Source organism: Mandrillus leucophaeus, unplaced genomic scaffold, assembly GCF_000951045.1.
Source record: "Mandrillus leucophaeus isolate KB7577 unplaced genomic scaffold, Mleu.le_1.0 Scaffold169, whole genome shotgun sequence".
Classification (NCBI taxonomy): domain Eukaryota; kingdom Metazoa; phylum Chordata; class Mammalia; order Primates; family Cercopithecidae; genus Mandrillus; species Mandrillus leucophaeus.
This window is the reverse complement of record NW_012101687.1, coordinates 4701893-4723034: the sequence shown is the minus strand read 5'-3', so window position 1 is coordinate 4723034 and position 21142 is coordinate 4701893. Positions and strand designations below refer to the sequence as shown.

Genomic DNA, 21142 nt, shown 5'->3' with positions numbered 1-21142 from the left:
TGATCCGCCCGTCTCGGCCTCCCAAAGTGCTAGGATTACAGGCTTGAGCCACCGCGCCCGGCACTACTTCATATCTTAAATACATCACATTTATGCCCTCATTTAAGATCAACACATCATTGTAGGAATTAAGAAAAAAGGATAAAAAACAAAAATAACACATTTCATTTAAGTATCTACATCAACGCCTATATCTAGATCTCATTTCAAGTATTAGTAATGGTGCCCATAGTAAATTCTTAACAGCATCTCAGGTAAATGGGATGTTAGTTTGACCCTTCTCACTGTCCTTGAATCATTATTTTTACCAAATTGGCTACTTATTTGTCACATAGGCCCAGAACCTAACTTTGGATGCCTTGAGGAAAAAACACTCAGTTTTTAAAAAAGAAGAAATGGAACGAGTAGACAACACATTTTTAGGAATCTCCAAATAATTCTGAAATTACAGTGCCAAAGAAATACACAACTACAAGGAACACATCATTTACTTGGGGGCTATTAATACTGTATATATGACTGAAAAGGATGAACTGGAAAGATGACATTTATTCCAAGATAAATAATTATTTTAAAAATATTAAAAAATATCTATCCATCCAGCAAAATAGACACATTCCCATCTCATCTGCCATCAAAGCACCATCCCCAACTTCAACCTCAAACACACACATACATATAAGACAGACCTTTTTCATCTAAACTGTAAGCCTGTGGCTTACATGAAAACAAAATGATTTTAACCACACACAAGCTCCGGCACTCAGACTTGTAGTTTCTACATGCTGCCCACACAGCACTTTGTGAGCATGTGATTAGGAGGAATGATGTACAATCACACCACATTCCTTCCCTCAGCTCACACATCGAGAACTTGCCCTCTCAGCTGCATTCTTCTCCAAACAGCCATGGTCACCTTAGCAACCCTGTACTCCTAATATGGACAGCTGGTCCATTTAAAGTCAGTACTTCTTGGCAGGGAAAATGCTTGTTCTTCAAATTGGGGGAGAGAGGAGAGGTTTTCCTTTCAATACACATTACAGGGGTTGATTTAACTTGATCAGCACTTTTGTTACGTGGCAGCAATTTGTGTTGAGTTTCAACCTATTCTGAATTTTGTTTTTTTGTTTTTCAATCTAAAAGCACGTAGCTGAAAAAATAAAATCAAGCCAGCTAATAAGGAATTCTAAGAGTGGAACATGAAACAAAAAGGTATCTAAAATAACTGTTCTTTTATAAAACTATAAAACGATCCACATTTTTGTGTATTACGTTCAACCTCAGTTAAAATGAACTGTAACACCTCAAGTCCTCATACACAATAAGAAATCAGGGTCAGAAGACCCACATCTTTTTAATATCGTAGTCTATTTTTGAACAACAAAAACACTGCTAAACTTCAAAGTCCCATAACTTCAAGTAGACTATCAATCTGCATTTCCGTATTCCACCACCTACATGTGAAATCTCTCAGAGTCTTTCCACAGGCTTAAATGTGAGCTAGGTGTAAGCCAAGTGGTTACTACTATTATCTGAAGACCCTTCAGACCTAAAGTGACCTAGAATAGGACTGGATTACTCAAAAACAATCTAAATCTCTGCCTCTAACAGTAAAGCACGGTCTGAAACAAATTAAGCCTTTTGGGACAGAAGATACTGGTTTATAATCCAGTATACCTGATTTTCACACTACAAATAATTTGGTGGGGAGGGGATTACTATATTCTGAAAAACATAAGATCAAATTGTTCATTTCATCCCCTTGATGAAATTCTAATTTCCCACCCATCAAAACTAGACACATAACCTTTAAGTAAACAGGCATGCTCAAAACTAGAAATACGACCAGGCGCGGTGGCTCACACCTGTAATCCCAGCACTTTGGGAGGCCAAGCCAGGCAGAACACCTGAGGTTGGGAGTTCGAGAACAGCCTGACCAAACTGGAGAAACCCCGTCTCTACTAAAAATACAAAACTAGCCAGGCATGGTGGTGCATGCCTGTAATCCCAGCTACTCAGGAGGCTAAGGCAGAAAAATCATTTGAAACCAGGAGGCAGAGGCTGTGGTGAGCCGAGATCGCGCCATTGCACTCCAGCCTGGAAAACAAGAGCAAAATGCCATCTCAAAAAAAACAAAAAACAAAACAAAAAAAAACCTAGGTAACTTAAATTTATGGCATTCATTCTAAATTGGAAATACTTATGAAATACTTTTCTATATAACAGAGGTGGACGAAATCCATATTAATAAATGTTCCTTTGACTATGGCCTACAGTATTCATGGCTTATATTTTTGTCTGTATATGTGTGTTTTTTAAACTTCTCAGGCTATGAGGTTCTTCCTAGTTAGAAAGCACTTCTTTCAAGTTAACACTATCCTAGTAATTACACCTTTTATATATAGGAAAATATCAGCTGGGTGGCAGTATAAGATTAGTAAAAGAACCTAAAGCCAATCCTAATACTGGTTTCCTCATTTGTAAAATAAGAATACTTTCTATTCTATTTATGCAGTGTGGTAACATATCAAAATAAGAATAATAAAATTACTATGCCATACAAAAGACTCAAAATTAAAGAAATTGGAGAAAGGGACTAAAATTCTGACATAGTAAAACAGTAGCTAATAAATTAGAATCCTATGATAAAGAAAAGGTATTAAATAAATACATGGAAGCAAATTTTTAAAAATCAAGAGCAATTAAGCCTTACTCAACTATATTGATTTTATTACTATATTTACAATTTCTTACCTTGTGGAATTCTCTTCTGAGAAAAATAGATACAATTTTGTTCCTAAAAAAATTTCAGGTAGAAAGTTGAAATGTTAGTTTCAAGACAGTCTATTAAAAATGAAAACTTACAAAATGCTAACATAGTACATTCAGAATATTATGCTATGACATTTGATATTATGAAAGCCTGAGAGACAAAAGTATGTGTTATTTAAAAAAATATAAAATTTATTACTTTTATTACAAAAACACTTATTCTACTTGCTAAATATCAAGTCATTTTGCTAGGTACCTGATGATATGTGGCAATTTTTATATTCTAAAACAGTTGTTAAGTCAAATAGGTTTTCCTCTAAGACTTGATGTTCTGAAGGGTACTTTTTTTTTTTTAGGTGTAATTCACATAAGGTAAAAAGCATTTCTTTGAACAGTGTTTTTTTTAAATATATACACAAAGTTTTGTAACCATGACCACATCATCTTATTCCAGAATATTTTCACCACTCCAATAAGAAACCCCATACTGAAAGGTATACTTTTAATCCTAGGAAGAAACATACGAAATAAATTTAATTTTTAAAAATATGCAAGAAGCGTTACCAATCAAAATTATGTTGTAAGATACACCACAGAAGTACACTTCTTAGAGCTGTATGGTAGAATCTGTACTACAAAGTAAAACCAAAAATAAAGGTAACTTTAATGTCTACTTTTTTTTTTTTTTTCTTTTTTTTGAGACAGAGTCTCACTCTGTTGCCCAGGCTGGGTGCAGTGGCGCAGTCTCAGCTCACTGCAGCCTCCACCTCCATTCTCACGCCTCAGCCTCCCAAGTAGCTAAAATTACAGGCACGTGCCAATATCCTTGGCTAATTTTTATATTTTTAGTAGAGACAGGGTTTCACCAGGTAAGCCAGGCTGGTCTTGAATTCCTGACCTCAGGCGATCCACCTGCCTCAGCCTCCAAAAGTGTTGGGATTACAGGTATGAGCAAGCATGCCCAGCCTGTCTACCATATTTTTTAATTAAATGATTTTCAAAGTAGATAACTACAAAGTTAAAAAAAAAAAAAAAGATTTGGCCACACTTACCAAGCTGGTTGACACGCCACAGCTGCATCTTACTTTATGACAAATGGACTGTTTCATCACTTTTGCATCTGGGCATCTACTTCTTAATGGTCATTTCTGAAATATAGGTTAAGTTATTAAGAATGCTACTCTTGAATATATTATAACAAAACTCTTTAAGGAAAATTATCTAAATTGTAGTGACCAGAAAGAACTTTCAAAGCATTTTTTCCCCTTTCAGATAGGGTCTCATTCTGTTGCTCAGGCTGAAGCGCAGAGGCACCATCACACCTCACTGCAGCCTCAATCTCCTGGGCTCAGGCAATCCTCCCACCTCAACCTTCTGAGTAGCTGGGACCACAGGTGCATGCCACATGCCCAGCCAATTTTTTAAATTATTATTTGCAGAGACAGGGTCTTACTACACTGCCCAGGCTAGTCTTGAACTCCTGCACTCAAGCAATCCTCCTGCCTCAGCCTCCCAAAATGCTGGGATTACAGGTGTGAGCCACCATGCCCAGCCTCAAAGCACTTATTGAGCAACCTTCTCATAAAAAAACATTAACAACAGGGCTGAGACTGGGGAGCGGGGGGTGATAGAAAATATATGGGAGCCCTAATATAGTACATTCTGAACACAACAAATTGCTTATTTATTATAAACAATTATTATCATTAATTCTTATAAGCAATTATTATTTTTATTGTCAACTTTCCCCTATAACTAGAATGTAAATCACAGAAGGGGTTTTTCTTGGTTTTATTTACTGTTTTTTTTTTTCTTTTGAGACAGAGTCTCACTCTGTTGCTCAAGCTGGAGTGCAGTGACGCGATCGCAGCTCACTGCAACCTCCGCCTCCCAGGTTCAAGCAATCCAACCGCCTGCCTAGCAGTTGGGACTACAGGCACGCTCCACCACGTCTGGCTAATTTTTGTATTTTTAGTAGAGACAGGGATTCACCACGTTGGCCAGGCTGGTCTTGAACTCCTGACCTCAGGTGATCCACCTGCGTCTGCCTCCCAAAGTGCTGGAATTACAGGCGCGAGCTGCCACACCCAGCCTACTGGTATTTTTCAAGCACCTAAAACAATGAATTCCATGCTTTAAGCATTCATAAGGATTTACTGAAATGATTAATAAACTGATGAATTTTTTAAACTTAAATTGATGAAATATTTAACCTTCCATTACTATTTATTTATTTATTTATGTTTGAGACAGGGTCTCGCTCTGTTGCCTAGGCTGGAGTGTGATGACGCAATCTGGGCTCACTGCAACCTCTGCCTCCTGGGTTCAAGCAATTCTCCTGTCTTAGCCTCCCGAGTAGAAGGGATTACAGGCACATGCCACCATGTCTGGCTAATTTTTGTATTTTTAGTAGAGACGAGGTTTCACCTTGTTGACCAGGCTGGTCTCGAACTTCTGGCTTCAAGTGATCTACCTGCCTCTGCTTCCCTAAGTGCTGGGATTACAGGCATGAGCCACCATGCCCAGCTCACCTTCTAGTATTTTAAAATGTCACTACCCATGTAGTGTTCATCCTAGGAGCTCCAGTTTCAAAAGATATTCATATTATTACCACTTCCACTCTTAGTACCATGGTCCAAGTCACAGTATTTCGCATACACATTAGTATAATAGTTCCCTATCTGATCTCCTAGCCTCTCTCTTGCTCACCTCAACAAGTCAGTGAGATTAGCCATTTTCAAAAGAAAGTCAGATCATGTCATTCTTCTAATCAAATCCTCCAATTGAGTCCAGCTCAGTAGTCTGAAAGTCAAAGTCCTTACAAAGGCCCATAAAGACCATGATCTGCTATCCCCCACCCCATCTCTCTGACCTCATCTACCATTCTCTCCCTTATTCACCCCATTCAAGCCATACCAGCCTCTTTCCTTTCCTTAAACTTATCAAGCATCTTCTCACTTCAGGGTCTCAGGACTTTTTTTCCCTCTGCCAGTAACAACAAATCAATCTCTCTCTCTCTCTCTCTCTCTGTCTCACTTATTTCTCCTCTTCCTTTAGGACTTTGTTTTTATAAGTCATCTCATCAAAGAAATCTACCCCAGTGTCCCGGGCAAGCCCAAAATAGCTGTCTTAGTTTTCCTTATCTGGCAAAGAATTTGCAAGGAATGGTAAATTATAAATTTGGGAGATGGTAATCTTCAAACATAACATAATCAATTTTTAGATCTTTCTTTGTGTCTAAACATCTGTAGAGCTACACTGTTCCTTTTAAAAGATTCTTACGTTCCTGACTTCAAAGAAATAATGAAGATGTATCTATCACAGCGTGTTTTTTTTAAACGGTTGTTTTGTTTTTAAATCATCTGTACCATAACTCTAGAATAGAGTGGTAGAAGATTTGAATTAAAAGAGTCCCATTAAAAAACAGAAACCAGCAAAATAAATGGCATTTCCTTTTCTTCCACTTCGTCAGGGATTTCTGTTTGGGATTACATTATAAGGCTCCAAGTAATCTCAGGAAGTTTAACTGCTTCAAATTTGTCTGTTACCTTTAGGTATCAAGACCACCAGGAAGGAATCAAAAGAACTCACTAACTCTTAACATGACTAAACTAGCTATGACATGGTAGGATGTTTAAACTTAATTATTTTTTTTTAAATAAACAAACTCCCCCTAGACTAAGCCCTCCTCTGCCTTTTAAATATTCTATGGCTGGCAAATTTCAGGGTCTTAAGAGAGATAGCCAGGGGACAGAGAAAACAGCAAGTCTGACTCAGTGATCACATTTAACAGTCCCTGAAAACCAAAACAAAGATACAGTTCTGGCAAGAGTTCTCTAGAATTGCTGCAAAACTGACTTATCCACATACCTTTTATCTGAACAATCTATTTTCACTTACTTTAAGGTACATAAAGCATTTGTTATGTGCCTATCAGACCTTAGGTATAAAAATAAACCAAGAGTACAATGAAAACAATTAGCAGGGGTTCCAACAGTTGGATGATGAAATTTAATGTTCAAATCTGCTTTGTTTGGAAAGTTGGAGAGAACCCTTGAATATTTTTGTACCGAAATGCTCCCACTCATTTAGAAATCAGACTTTTAGCAAGTTCAACCACTTGAAAGAAGGCTAGTAATATTAAAAACTTTTACTGAGCAACTTCTATATGCCATATATACATTAGTTAATTCTCAGAATTTCCCAATCAAAAAAGTTAAAGCACACGGTGGTTACCTAACTTGCCTAAATCAGAGATAGCCTCAGGATTCCAAATCCCAGTTTGTCTTGTTCACTATTATAATCTGTAGTAACCTGGAATACAGTTATTAATGACAAATCCCTTATTTGTGCCATAGGAAAAACAGGTAAATCCAGGCTATTTATATAAAAAATTTGCTCAAAGCCAGGCATGGTGACTTGCAACAAGAATCTCAGTTACTTGGGAGGCTGAGGCAGGAGGATTCTTTGAGCCCAAGAGTTACAGTCCGGCTTGAACGATGTACCTAGACCTTGTCTCTTCAAAAACAGAAAAAAAAAATCATTTAAAAAAAAACTTTGCTCCATTCTTGCTTCAGACAGGAGGACAAATGAAGAAAGATTCACTGCTATACATTAAGAGTAAACCTGTGGCATTAGGGGATTATTAAGGGCATTAAGGGGTGAATCCAAAGAATGTGCCACGCTTAGGTCAAAAGAATTGAGTAAAAATAAGCTGGCCAGAGCACAGCACAATAATTGGTTTTCAAATCACTTTTAAATGACTGATTGTTTTTCCATACACTTAGAAAAGCCAGGGAAAAAATGTCAGGGTTCGACAGGGTGGCCACACAGGTGTTCATCAAAAGTTTCTGCACTGGCCGGACGCAGTGGCTCATGCCTGTAATCCCAACACTTTGGGAGGCCGAGGCAGGCGGATCACGAGGTCAGGAGATCAAGACCATCCTGGATAACATGGTGAAACCCTATCTCTACTAAAAATACCAAAAATTAGCCGGGCATGGTGGCACGCGCCTGTAGCCCCAACTACTCAGAAGGCTGAGGCAGGAGAGTGGCTTGAACCTGGGAGGCAGAGGTTGCAGTGAGCCGAGACGCCACTGCACTCCAGCCTGGGCGACGGAGACTCCGTCTGAAAAAAAAAAGTTTCTACACTTTTCTGAGTATCTGAAATATTTTTCTCTCTCATCTATCTACACACACACACACACGTATCTGTTAAATTATCTTTAAAGTAATTTTTAGAATTTATAATAAAATTATTAGTTTTATTAATTTTCCTAATTTTCTTTTTCTGAAAAATCCTCTCGTGTGGAACACATTCTTCACATTATCAGATAACACTAATTGGCTTTAGTTCTTCATACTCAATAGAATCTGATTTTATAAGTGTCATTAATGAGAAAATATTGCGTAGGAATATTTTCTTTCTGAATCGTAAGCGTAATTGGTTGTTATTAGATTGAACTACTGCCTATCACACAACAGAAGCAATATATCCACTGTATTTAAAAATGAAAATCAAGGTAATTTCTTATCAGGACACATTACCCAGGAAATGTAGCCTTATTATACTAATGTCTTAAGTTATTTGGAAAAAGTGAAAATTACTTAGAACTATCCCCATGATTAAAAAACACGCCATTTAAACATCAATGCAACTTACTGATTTACACAGAGAAACAGACTGATCAATTTAAAGTTTCCCAAAGGATGGGCCAGGCGCCATGGCTCACACCTATAATCCCAGCACTTTGGGAGGCTAAGGTCAGCAGATCACCTGAGGTCAGGAGTTGGAGACTAGCTGACAAACATGGTGAAACCCCATCTCTACTAAAACTACAAAATTAGCCAGGTGTGGTGGTGCATGCCTGTAATCCTAGCTACTTGGGAGGCTGAGGCAGGAGAATCGCTTGAACCCAGGGGGTGGAAGTTGCAGTAAGTCGGGATTACACCACTGCACTCCAGCCTGAGCAACAAGAGCGAAACTCCATCTCAAAAAATAAAATTAAAATCAAAATAAATAAAGTTTCCCAAAGGACTAAATACATATGCTAGTCTTCTAAATCTTTGTGATCTGGGGATTATCAGCAAAAAACAACATTCTTTTAAAAAAACACATACCACTTAGTTGAGTTTATGGTGCTAAAAAAAAAAATCTCCCTCACAGTCTCCAATGCACTGATGGTTAATAAAGATGAAGGAGAGGAAAGAGATGACATGCGTTCTCAAGACACCACTTATAAACAATACTTTATTTTTTTAAGCTTTAGGATTTTAGTGTTCCTTTCTCAGTAACAAAGACTTTGTGTGCAGACCTAGAATTAGGAACATATAAAGATAATGGGATGGTCTGTATGGTTTTGAAATCAATGTTGGGGGTTATCACCTGTGGCATTTGCTTGTTTTGTTTTGTATTTTAAGGAAATGCAGATCACAGAGCGTACAAATATGTATTGTTTCTTGAAACTTTATCATATACACACAGTCTCTCTATAGTCAGTGTTTGTCTCATCTTTATCTCCTTTCCTTCCTTCCTCTTGAATACTCACACACAGTATGAATAATGCATATTTAAATACTTGTGGCTTGTATAAAAACATGCTACACACATTCTAGGCCATGACACAAAATGCATTTTTTTTAAGTAAAAAACAATATGACATCTTAACATTGTGATTCGATTTAGAGCATCAAGGTAAAAACTTCCAGCGTGGAGGACTCTCCAAGATGGCTGACTACAGCCCTCCTCTAGCCATGATGCCGCCCGGCTGCTGCAAATGCCTGCATGGAGGCTGGCACCCTGGCACTGGCTAGCACCCTGCCACAGCCCACGTGTCCACACTGCCATTGCTGTTGGCACGTGCAAACGAGTACAAGGACCAAACCTGCTGCCACCACCCTATGAAGTGCTTTGGCTGGCACTTGCCCATTGGAGTGTGGTGACCAGTGTTACTGGAGCACTGGAATTTAATATCCAGCCAAACCAAGCTTCATAAATGAAGCAGAAATAAGATCCTTTTCAGACAAACAAATGCTGAAGGAATTTGTTACCACCAGACCTGCTTTACAAGAGCTGCTGAAAGAAGTACTAAATATGGAAAGGAAAGACCCTTACCAGTCACTACAAAAACAAGCTGAAGTACATAGACCAGTGACACTACAGAGCAACCACACAAACAAGTCAGCATAACAAGTTAACATCATGATGACAGGATCAAACTCACACTATCAATACTAACCTGCAATGTTAATAGGCTAACCACCCCAATTAAAAGGCTCAGAGTGGCAAACTGGATAAAGCAGCAAGACTCAGTGGTATGCTGTCCTCAAGAGACCCATCTCACATGCAATGACACCCATGGACTCAAAATAAAGGAGTGGAGAAAAATCTACCAGGGAAATGGAAAACAGAAAAAGCAGGGGTTGCAATCCTAATTTCAGACAAAACAAACCTTAAACCAACAAAGATCAAAAAAGACAAGGGCATTACATAATGGTAAAAGGTTCAATTCAACAAGAATACCTAACTATCCTAAATACATATACACCCAAAACAGGAGCACCCAGATTCATAAAGCAAGTTCTTAAGAGATCTTCAAAAAGACTTGGACTCCCATGCAATAATAAGTGTGAGGCTTTAACACTCCACTGACAGTATCAGACAGATCTTTGAGGAGGAATATTAACAAAGATATTCAGGACCTGAACTCAACACCGGAACAAATGAACCTGATACGCATCTACAGAACTCTCCACCCCAAAACAACAGAATATACATTCTTCTTATCGCCACACGGCACATACTCTAAAATCAACTACACAATTGAACATAAACAATCCTCAGCAAATGTGGAAGAACCAAAATCATACCAACCCCCTTTTTGCACCACAGCATAATAAAAATAGAACTCAAGACGAAGAAAATTGCTCAAAACCTTCATTACATGGAAATTAACCCACTCCTTAATAACTTTTGGGTAAACAATGAAAATTAAAGCAGGAGTCAAGAAATTATTTGAAACTAATGAGGACAAAGATACAGCCAGAATTTCAGACATAGCTAAGGCGGCATGAAGAGGGAAATTTATAGCACAAAAGGCTCACATAAAAAAGTCAGAAAGACCTTACACAACCTAAAATTACAACAAAAAGAACTAGAGAAGCAAGAGCAAACCAACTCCAAAGCTAGCAGAAGACAAGAAATAACCAAAATCAGAGCTGAACCAAACTGAGACACAAGAAACCATTCAAAAGATCAACAAACCCAGGAGTTGGCTTTTTGAAAAAAATTAATAGACTGCTAGCTAGACTAATAAAAGAAGAGAGAAGATACAAATAAACACAATGAGAAATGACAAAGACAATGTTATCACTGACCCCACAGATATACAAATAACCATCAGAGACTACTATGAACACCTCCATGCACACAAACTACAAAATCTAGAAGAAATGAGTAAGAGAAGAGCTGGTACCATCTGTACTGAAACTATTCCAAAAAAAACTGAGGAGGAGGGACTCCTCCTTAACTCATTCTATGAGGTGAGCATCATCCTGCTACTAAAACCTGGCAGACACACACATACACAAAAGAAAACTTCAGGCCAATATCCTTGATAAACATAGATGCAAAAATCCTCAACAAAATACTAGCAAGCCAAATCCAGCAGCACACCAAAAAGTGAATCCACTACAGTCAAGTATGCTTTATCCCTGGGATGCAAGTTTGGTTCAACACACATAAATTAATAAATGTGATTCATCATGTAAACAGAACTAAAGACAAAAACCACATGATCAATTCAACAGATGCAGAAAAGGCTCTCAATAAAATTCAACACCCTTCACGTTAAAAACTCTCAACAAACTAGGTACTGAAGGAACATACCTCAAAATAGTAAGAGCGATCTATGACAAACCCACAGCCAACATTATACTGAATGGGCAAAAGCTGGAAGCATTCCCCTTAAAAACCAGCACAAAACAAGGATGCCCTCTGTCACCACTTCTATTCAACACAGTATTAGAAGTCCTGCCAGAGCAATTGGGCAAGAGAAAGAAATAAAGAGCATTCAAATAGGAGGTGAGGAAGTCAAACTATCCTTGTTTGTAGACAACATGACTCTATATCTAGAAAAGTCTACAGTCTTAGCCCAAAAGCTCCTAGATCTGATAAACAACTTCAGCAGTTTCAGGATACAAAATAGCTGTACTAAAATCACTAGCATTCCTATACACCAACAACAGCCATGCTAAGAGCCAAACCAGGAACACAATCCTATTCACAATTGCCACCAAAAAAAAAAGAAAAAAGAAAAAAAAAAACCTAGGAATACAGCTAACCAGGAGGGTAAAAGAGCTCTACAACAAGAATTACAAAATACTGCTCAAAGAAATCAGAGATGACACAAACAAATGGGAAAACATTCCATGCTCATGGATAGGAGGAATCAATATCGTTAAAATGGCCACACTGCCCAAAGCAATTTATAAACTACCAATGATATTCTTTACGGAACTAGAAAAAATATTTTTTAATTCATACGGAACCACCACCACAAAAAAAGCCCAAATATCCAATGTGTCCTAAGAAAAAAGAATAAAACAGGAGCCATCATGCTACCTGACTTTAAATTACACCATAGGGCTACAGTAACCCAAACAGCATGGTACTGGTACAAAAACAGGCACACATGTATGACCAATGGAACAGAAGAGAAAGCAAAAAAATATGGCCGCACAACTGCAACCATCTGCTCTTCAACAAACTTGACAAAAACAAACAATAGGAAAAGGACTCCCTAATCAACAAATGGTGCTGGGATAACTGGATAGCCATACGCAGAAGACTGAAACTGGATCCCTTTCCAACACCATCTACAAAAACCAACTCAAGAGGGATTACAGACTTAAATGTAAAACCCCAAACTATAAAAACCCCGGAAGGCAACCTAGGTAATACCATTCTGGACATAGGAACTGGCAAAGATTTCATGATGAAGATGCCAAAAGCAATTGCAACAAAAGTAAAAATTGACATACAGGATCTAATTACATTAAAGGGCCCAGCAAACAAACAAACAAACAAAAACAAAACACCTAACAATAGAGGAAAAGAGACAACCTACAGAATGAGAGAAAATATTTGCAAACTATGCGTCTGACAAAGCTGTGATATCCAGCATCTATAAGGAACTTAAACAAATTTTCAAGAGAAAAACAACCCCATTAAAATGTGGGCAAAGCACACAAACACGTTTCAAAAGAAGAAATAAATGTGGCCAACAAGCATATGAAAAAAAGCTCAGTATCACTCATCACTAGAAAAATGCAAATCAAAACCACAATGAGATAGATACCATCTCACACCAGTCAGAATGACTATTATTAAGAAGTCAAGAAATAACGTGCTGGCAAGGTTACAGAAAAAAGGGAATGCTTCTATACAGTTGGTGGGAGTGTAAATTAGTTCAACCATTGTGGAAAGCAGTGTGGTGATTCCTCAAAGAGCTAAAAACAGAACTACCATTCAATCCAGCAATCCCATTACCGGGTATACACCCAAAGGAATATAAATCGTTCTGTCATAAAGACATATGCACATATATGATCACTGCAACACTATTCACAATAGCAAAGACATAGAATCAACCCAAATGCCCTTTAATGGTAGACTGGATAATGAAAATGTGGTACATATACAACATGGAATACTAAGCTGTCATAACAAAGATCAAGATCACGTCCTTTGCAGCAACAAAAGGTGGAGCTGGAGGTCATTATCCTAAGCAAACTAACACAGGAACAGAAAAGCAAATACCCATGTTCTCGCTTATAAGTGAGAGCTAAATGGTGAGTACACATGGACACAAAGAGGGAAACAACAGACACTGTGGCCTCCCAGAGGGTGGAGGGTGGGAGGAGGGAGAGGAGCAGAAAAAAATAACTATTGGGTACTAGGTTTAGTACTTGCATGATGAAATCATCTGTACAACAAACCCCGTGACACAACTGTACCAATATAACAAACTTGCACATGTATCCCTGAACTTAAAAGTTAAAAAAAATGGCCGGGCGCAGTGGCTCACGCCTGTAATCCCAGCACTTTGGGAGGCCGAGACGGGCGGATCACGAGGTCAGGAGATTGAGACCATCCTGGCTAACACGTGAAACCCCGTCTCTACTAAAAAAATACAAAAATTAGCCGGGCGAGGTGGCGGGCGCCTGTAGTCCCAGCTACTCGGGAGGCTGAGGCAGGAGAATGGCGTAAACCCGGGAGGCGGAGCTTGCAGTGAGCTGAGATCCGGCCACTGCACTCCAGCCTGGGCAGCAGAGCGAGACCCTGTCTCAAAAAAAAAAAAAAAAGTTAAAAAAAAATAAAACTTCAGAGTGAGTTTTCTTCTATGTCTTCAACATTACGCATAAGAGATGCATACAAATGTAAACGTCATCAGAGTCTGTGACTTTATTATTTTTCATGAATTTTAATGTAAATACACAAAATATTTACTATGAAGAGCAGCTTAGTATTAAAGCAGGTTTGCCTTTTATACGATCCCAGGGAACTGACTTACGTGAACCCCAAAAGACCTCAGTATTTGACAGCCTCTTCTTGAAGATGGTATCTTCATATCTGTGGGTCCCAGAGACTGTCACCCCGTCCATTAACTTCCTCAGAAGTGGATGCAATTTGTACAAAACACACCTTGGCCCCTTTATTTTCTAGGCAATAGTCCATAACTTCAAAAACAGAAGTCAATAAAAAACAGTTACAACTGTATTTTTTTTTTTTGAGACGGAGTTTTGTTCTTGTTGCCAAGGCTAGAGTGCAATGGCACGATCTGCCTCCTGGGTTCAAGAGATTCTCCTACCTCAGCCTCCCAAGTAGCTGGGATTACAGGCAAGCACCACCACACCCGGCTACTTTGGTATTTTTAGTAGAGACATGGTTTCTCCATGTTGGTCAGGCTGGTCTCGAGCTCCAGACCTCAGGTGATCTGCCCGCCTCAGCCTTCCAAAGTGCTGGGATTACAGGCATGAGACACCGTGCTTGGCCTATAATTTTTTTTTTTTTTTTTTTTTTTTTTAAAGACAGGGTTTTACTTTGTCAACTAGGCTGGAATGCAGTGACACCATCTCTACTCACTACAGCCTCGACTTCCTAGGTTCAAGCGATCCTCTTGCCTCAGCCCTCAAAGTAGCTGGGACTACAAGCATGCGCAACCACACCTAGCTAATTATATTTTTTCTATGTTTTCATAGAGATAGGGTTTCACCATGTTGCCCAGGCTGGTGTCAAACTCCTGAGCTCAAGCAATCTGCCCATCTCAGCCTCCCAAAGTGCTAGGATTATAGGCGTGAGCCCCCTGGCCAAAAATAGTTACAATTAAAAAAAAAAATCTGTGTTTATCTGCCAGAAGAAAAACACTATCTTCATTTGTCAGTAGTTTTGGTAGGTTCTAAATATTTTTAAGCTGTGTACAGGATATAGAGATAATTTTTCCCACAACTAAACTCTAAGGTATTTTCTCATAAGTGGGAATTGTACAAAGGACAATGAAAGAAGGAATGACTAATGTCTTCAACCAGTTTCCAACAAATTGAGAAGTAGAATTCATGTCTCATGAAGAGGTCTTCAACAAATCCATACCTCAAAGCACTCAAGACAAGCTATACCTGTTTTCTTTCAACTACTGCTATGAAATAGTGTTTCTCATGAAATCCACAAAACTTTTAGTTAAGATAAGCCAAATGAATTCAGTGATCCTCCCTAACTTGTGCCTCCTTCCTTATACATAAAAAAGTGCTTAATATTTTGTATATAAATGCAATATAGGAAGAAAACGCTAAGAAGAAGGGCAAAAAAGACAAGCCCTATAAATTTGCCATATTACAACATATTTTTAGAGTGGGGGGAAATACCTGTGAAATCATTTTATATTTTACAGGTAAAGAAAATGAAGCACCTTATAAGCAAGGAAAGAAGTCAAGTTAGTAACATAAATGTTTTTTCCCCCAGAATTACACATTCCAACAAATCTACAGGACATTTTAGCTTAATACATGTCTAACATACATGTATTATATATGAATCAGAACCGACAGCAATGCTGAAGAGTTTAAATAAAAGCATGAATTCTGAGTTAAAGGAAATTACAAATGGCCTATGTGCCCTTTAGGAATGGCAGAATTCCAATAAGAAATCTGTTTCCTTGGTGTGGCTCTTTAGGACAGTCTAGGCTCAGTGGATCACTGCTCCGGCCTCACACACCATTTCTTATCTAGATTATTAGATTCAACACTGACAAATGCCCCTAAAGATTAAAAAAAAAAAAAAAAAAGTACAGGTTGAGTATCCCTTATCCAAAATGCTTGAAACCAGAAGTGTTTTGAATTTCAGATTTTTTTCAGATTTTGGAATATCTGCATATACATAATGAGATATCTCAGGAATGAGATCCAAGTCTAAACATGAAATTCATTTACATTTCATATATACCTTATACATATAACCTGAAGGTAATTTTATGCAACATTTTAAATAACTTTGCACATGAAACAAAGTTTGTATACACTGAACCATCAGAAAGCAAAGGTGTTGCTATCTCAGCCACCCATGTGGACAATCTGTGGTTGTTTAGCACTATCATCATTCTGCACACAGAAAAGGTAACTACAGCTGTGAGGGCTGGGAGAGTCTTTTTTCCTTTGTGGAGGATGAATAAGCTGTGTGTTGTGTGCCCGTGTTTTCACTGGAGCCCATGACATGAGGTCAGATATGAAATTTTACTGTAGCATCATGTTGGTGCACAAAAAGCTTTGAATTTTGGAGCATTTCAAATTTTAAATTTTTGGATTAGGGATGCTAAGCCTATATATGCCAACACTCTGTTTTCAAAAATGGACTACCACTCATTTGAAAACTGATTCACTAAAAAGTTTCCATAAGAAGCATAAATCTTAAAGTGGCAGAATAGAAGAATATATAACATCAATTGCTTTTATGAAAAAATCCATTTTATACAGCTAGTACTGGATTAAAACAAAACAAATTATAAAGAAATAACAGTTCTCACATTAAAAGTTATATGCTAGGAAAGATCAGATGGAGATAAGGACAAAAAGTATAGTATACTCAATGTTGACAATTTAATATTTAAATAGAACACAAATCACTTTTAATTTCATGGATTTTAACCTTACATCAAGCACATCTCCAGCTCACATTCAGACTGTCTACAAAAGCATGTGTGTGGAAGGGCATTTAATCTACCCACTTTTACAAAAATACAGCTGCCCATTTAGTCCTAAAGGCACAAGTGAATAAAATAACATTATTATGAAGTACTGCTTTGGAAGTATAGAAAAATCTGTAGGACAGACTTGTGTTACAGTAATAATTAACAAGAGATGTGGTTTACGAATAAATACTCCAGTTTAATTGACATCATAGAAACTATGGGAGTTTGTCTTTATGATTTCCTCTTGCCCAAACCAAGTTGGATATTTCCCGGGTTAAATAACAGTTCTTGTTTATTTCTCCTAGATATCACACCTTTTGTGTGTGTGTGTGGGTGGGGGGTCAAACTAGAAATACATAAACCAATATAAAATGTAAACTGGTAGAGAGGCTTAAGATTTACTGTTTACTCTAGGGAAAGCACAGATTCAAACTTTTTTTTTAAAAAAAGACAGACCTCAATGACTTTCCTGATATAGAAAGGGAAAAAGTTGTTTTTCGACCTACCATTAGAGTGAACAAAAGATTAAAAATGTTGCTTTCAGGGTAATGTGTGTGCATCCCCTCTCTTCCATATGTATTTGTCTTTGTTTCTCCCTCTCAAGGGGTGTGTGTGGGTGTGTGTATGTGTGTGAGAGACAGACAGAAAGAGAGAGCAAGGGATGTTTCTCCTTTCCTCCCTCAGTCTCAGTCACTCTATATTCCCTCTCCTTTCGTATCAGCCTGTCTCTCACACTCAGTAACTCATTTCTAAGCACTGATATTCAGAAACAAAGCATTTTATCAGATTGTAGTCTGAGGCAAAGTGAATTACAAAAATAGTCACAAAGTGAGAAAAAGAATCAGAAATTATTTAATCATCAGTTGAAAATAGAAAAAATCAAAGCCACAAACTTTCAGCTTTCCTTAAACTACCTAAACACATAAACGTCATACACGAAATCTTAATAAACATAGTAGGTTCAATCTAATAGATTTATTTACAGAATGTTGAGCTAAATACATCAGGACAGAAAAAACATTAAAAGTTAGTTTAATTAAGTAGTTAGCACTGGCTTTGGAGTCATAGCTCTGAATTTATATCCCAACACTGCTATAACTAACTGTACAATCTTGGGCAGGTTACTTGCTCTGGTCTATCTCTTAATTTCTAAAATGAAACTAGTAAGTTCGTTGTGAGGATGACACAGATAATTCTTGTTAAACATTTAGCATGGTGGCACATATTGAGGGCTTCACATTCTATCTGAAACATCAGGTGCAGTGAACAACTATTATTCTTTTTGTCTGCTTGAACTTCTCCTGCCATATGATTTCAGAAGGTAAAACACTAGTTCCACATTTTGGAGTTCTTGAGAACTCCACCCATCTTTGTTTTTGTTTTTGTTTTGAGATGGAGTCCCACTCTGTTGCCCAGGCTAGAGTGCAGTGGTACGATTTAGCTCACTGCAACCTCTGCCTCTTGGGTTCAAGTGATTCTCCTGCCTCAGCCTCCTAGGCAGCTGGGATTACAGCCACACGCCAACACGCTTGGCTAATTTTTGTATTTTTAGTAGACATGGGGTTTCGCCATGTTGGCCAGGCTGGTCTAGAACCCCTGACCTCTGGTGATCCACCCACCTCAGCCTCCCAAAGTGCTGGGATTAAAGGCATGAGCCACTGCGCCTGGCCATCCACCCATCTTATGATTGCAGAAGGTTAAACACTTTCCTACATCTCCCATACATCTAGGATATGTATTTTGTCAAACACACATGTGCATCCCTGAGTAGCAAACTAGTAGGCAGAAGCAGAGAGAAGGAGCTTGTTCTCACACTAATGGTGGAGCAGTTTCAGCAAGGTCAGTCTAGGGCAGCGGTGGCAGCATTGAGAGTCATCCAGAGCCAGGTGCTGCTGGGACAGGCTGTGGTGTCCATCCGCCTGTCTCTAGATGGTACTGGCATCCTCATGGGAATTGTGCAATGTGATTTGGGGCATTGTTTCTGGTTGCTTAGCCCCGAATCTTGTTCTCCAACCCTCACAACAATTTGATAAGCCAATGAGCTCTACTCAATTTCCTTTTAAAACATATTTGAGTTGGTTTTTACTAACCAAAAATTCTGATTGACATCACGCAGGGGCGAAATCTATTCTCACCTGCCTCACCCACACAGAAAAAAAGAAATTTTCCATCTCTTCAAAGGAACTCAAAAAGTATTGCTTGCTTTTAACCAATGGATTTATCCTGGGAAGTCCTGGAATTTTATTTTTATAAATTATGGATAATTATTTTCTTAATTTAAAAAGTAAGAAATATCTAGGCAGTTTTAGATTTATTTCAAAGGAACACTGTCAAGGAAAAATGGTATCACAAGAAAACAACTCTATCCAAGGAGTAGCTTTCATTGAGGTAACAAATGATTCCACCATGCCTAAAACCAACCTATGTATTCCCACCAGCTTTCTTCCCAGCAGAAGCTTTACATTTGAGGAGCCTCACCCCCAAGGGTCATTTTTAGGTCAAAAATTTTTTTATTATTATCAGAAAACCATATATATTCCTCTCTTGTTTTAAAAAATAACTCAGTAAAATGTCTAAATAGCAAAACTATTCACTTCTCTGTTAAAATAGTGCACAGTAAGTCAGTGCCTCATTGTCATAGGCTAATGCACTCTCCTCTTCCTCTGCCAGATTTCTCTGCAGGTCTATTTTACAGTTCAGTAATGCTTTTTCCAGTGTTCAGAATGTTACAGCTCAAATCTGTTAATTTTATTACTCATCAGTATAAATGTTGATACAAGGTTTGTAGCGAGGCTAAAGCTTGTGGACTAGTTTCCCTAGTCTCAGTAGCCAGTTACCATATGGGGTTGAAACTATGTTTTAATGAATTAAAAAAAAAAAAAATATATATATATATATATGAATAAAATCAAGCATAGCTTTTTTTTTAAAAAAAAAAAAAAAAGGTGATTGTTGACTGCCAACCTAAAAAAAAAAAAAAAAAAGTTTAAAAAAGCAAATCTTTTCAGATTAAAATTCAGGAAAAAAGAAAGAAGAATTTGGAAATGTATATTGTTGTTAATGTACATCCAATGTATAAAAAAGTTAAAAAAAAAAAAAAAAAACCCAAACTTTGCCAGAGATTTTGGGGGGCAGGGGGTAGAAGTCACAGAATTTCAAGGTTTATGCTCATGCATCAGAGCTACATTACAACTTACAAGTAGCTGAGGCCTTGAGAGTTGAGCAACTTACCCAAGGAACTTATCTTCTGATTCCTAGCTGAATGATGTCATTAAGACATCTGCATTTTGCCCTTCAAAGTAAAAGTAACTGAAATAAAGTTAACTGAATACCATATGGCTTGATTCCTGAACTTAAAATAACAAAAAAACACTAAATCCAAAGCAAGTGATTTCAACTGTTTGTATTCTTTTTAACATAAAGTTCTGATTTATGATAATTCATACATACTCCAGACCTAAAAGTGCAGAAAAGGTCATCAAGGAAAGTAAAAACTTTCTACAGTGTCTGTAAGTTCATTTCTAGGTAATGTCCGGGATGTGTTATAAAGTAAAATCATTTTAGCATATATATCAAGGGCTATTTCTTAACCATCAATTATAATATATAAGTTGTTATTTACTGCATGCCCTCAGGACATATACCTAAACACCATGAACTTAAGTGTATGCCACTTAACAAAAAAAAATTTTTTTCTGGTCACAATCCACCCACCTTATAAAGATACCACAATCCCTTAGGAAAAAGTTCTTCTGTATTTGGTTCTTATACTAAATGTAGTGTGAGCTTTCTACTCAAGGGAAAAAAAGGAACAAGTTCACACAAAATCTAGGTCTTCTTTCTTAAATGAGGCTTATGCAAGTAAGTCTTACAAACTAGCTATATTTGTGTTTTATGAGAAGCCTAGAAGAAGCAGAGCTAAAAAGGTCCTAAGGCTAGCTCTGAATAACCACCCTGTTATAAAGAGTAATTTATACTATGAAATAACAGTAACAGCCAAAATATTCCCCTCCCCCGCCAAAAAGAGGTAAGCTGGCCCGGCGCGGTGGCTCAAGCCTGTAATCCCAGCACTTTGGGAGGCCGAGACGGGTGGATCACAAGGTCAGGAGATCGAGACCATCCTGGCTAAC

General features: G+C 37.8%; 1 protein-coding gene across 8 annotated transcripts in view; it reads right to left on the bottom strand.

Annotated features, from left to right (window-relative positions):
* The window catches only part of FRS2 (fibroblast growth factor receptor substrate 2), a 110208-nt gene that overhangs the window by 45715 nt on the left and 43351 nt on the right, over positions 1–21142 (bottom strand). For 7 of the 8 annotated variants that reach the window (XM_011976610.1, XM_011976612.1, XM_011976613.1 and 4 more), the window contains 2 exons: positions 3825–3920; positions 2755–2797 (listed from right to left, as the gene is read on the bottom strand). The exons of the other annotated variant lie outside the window; for it this stretch is intronic. The gene's annotated coding sequence lies outside the window, so the exon portion shown is untranslated. The remainder of the gene's footprint in view (positions 1–2754; positions 2798–3824; positions 3921–21142) is intronic. 8 annotated transcript variants of the gene reach the window in all.